Genomic DNA, 2183 nt, shown 5'->3' on the forward strand with positions numbered 1-2183 from the left:
GCGAAGCATTGTATGTAAAAAGGCAAAATCTAAGGTAATGCCTCATGGTTTGTATACCCCTCTCCCTATTCCTGATTGTCCTTGGATTGATTTATCTATGGATTTTGTTTTAGGATTACCTAGAACTCAAGGTGGCCAAGATTCTATTTTGGTGGTTGTTAATAGGTTTTCTAAAATGACTCACTTTATTCCTTGCCAGAAAGCTGATGATGCTAGCCATGTGGCTAATTTGTTCTCTAAGGATATTGTGAGACTTCGTGGCTTACCTAGGAGCATAGTGAGTGATAGGGATAGTAAATTCCTAAGCCATTTTTTGAGAACATTGTGGGGTAGGATGGGTACAAAATTGCTTTTTTCTGCTACTTGTCACCTAAAAACCAATGGTCAAATTGAAGTAGTGAATAGGACATTAGGTACATTACTTAGGACAATTCTAAAGCAAAATTTAAAGTCTTGGGAAGCATGTTTGCTACATGTAAAATTTGCATATAATAGGGTAGTCCATTCTACTACTAATTGCTCTCCTTTTGAAATTGTTTATGGTTTTAATCCTCTCACTCCTCTTGACTTATTGCCTATGCCTAACATTTCTGTTCTTAAGTATAAGGAAGGTAAAGCTAAAGCTGATTATGTTAGGAAGCTCCATGAACGTGTGAAGGCTCAAATTGAGAAAATGAAGGAAAGTTATGCTAGGCAAGCCAACAAAGAAAGGAAAAAGGTTGTTTTCCAACCCGGGGATTGGGTTTGGGTGCACATGAGGAAGGAGAGATTTCTTGAATTAAGGAAGTCCTAACTTCAACGAAGAGGAGATGGCCCATTTTAAGTCTTGGAAAGGATCAATGACAATGACTACAAGATTGAGCTACTGTTCGGAGGGCAAGTGTACCCATCGAAAAGTAATAAAAGGTTTTCAACTAAGTTCCCAAAATATCGTCCCACAATGATTGTTTATCAACTACTAAGAGTTTTTCTAATTTAATTGTTTGAGCTTCAAATTTGTGAGATTAATCAGGACGAGAATTTATAAAATCAATTGTAAAAATTAAAAGCAAGAAACACAGAGCACGTCTTGGTTACACTTATCAGAGAGAAACCTAGGGCGTATGGGTGTTCTCATTCAATCCTTTATGTTATTTTTCTATTTAGATCTAAATCCGATTTCTTGATGATTACTAATCATTCATACTAATACTATTAATATCCACTGGTCATGCAATATTAATATTCTTTTTTCTAAGTTAATATCCCCAATGCTCATGCGAGTTATCAATTAGAAAAAGCCTAAGGAGCCTATGAATTTGTTAACTCAATAACAATTAGAAGATGAAGATTGGTTTGGTCTACCTAATCTTTTATCCTGTTTTATCCTATAGATCTATTAATTGACCGAAGTACGATCGTCTGATAATGTAATTAATTAGAGTTAAGAATGAGAAATGATAAGATAAATTCTAATCACTAAGCAAAAATCAAATTTAGATTCAAATATCAAAATTTCATAAAGTCATGAACAATAATTCCCATAGCCTTAGCTATGGATTTAGTTACTCATGTAGAAAGAAAAAGCTAGAATAATCAATAACATATCCATAATAAAGAGAAAAGCAAACTAGAACAAGAGATGAATCTTCGGTCTTCAAGTATGGTCACTTGAATCTCCAAGTGTCGCCAAGGGTGTGCCAAAGGTCCATACAAGAGAGGTGAAAGTGATCAAGAATCTTGAAGGGCCTTCTGTGAAATGATGCTCAGGAAAAAGATCCTTTCTACGATGCCTCCCCCTCTCTATTTATAGAATTAGAACTCCAATTTCGGTAATGCAAACAAGCACGGCCATGCATGATCGTGCAGCACGGTTGTGCATATTATTGAAGCACCCCCGTGCTTCATTGGGCGTGCTTATTGTTGTAAGGCTTTAAACCCATTCATTTGGACCTAAAATGAACTGAAATCTACTCGTGACCTCTTTATATCAAATTGCTGATGAGTCCACATTTTATTAGTTTTTTACTTGCCATTTTAATGTTTCTTAATAGAAAAAGTAAACTTAGGAATTGTAAATAACATAAAAACATAATTTTGGTCAAATATCATAGGTTTCTTAATTTTTGGTTAATTTACAATGATTTACATAGATATAGTTTGTAATTTTGATCATTTGAATAATTGTGCAGGAGTTTCTAGAC

This window comes from Abrus precatorius, unplaced genomic scaffold (genome assembly GCF_003935025.1).
Source record: "Abrus precatorius isolate BTA unplaced genomic scaffold, Abrus_2018 Scaffold10, whole genome shotgun sequence".
Lineage (NCBI taxonomy): Eukaryota > Viridiplantae > Streptophyta > Magnoliopsida > Fabales > Fabaceae > Abrus > Abrus precatorius.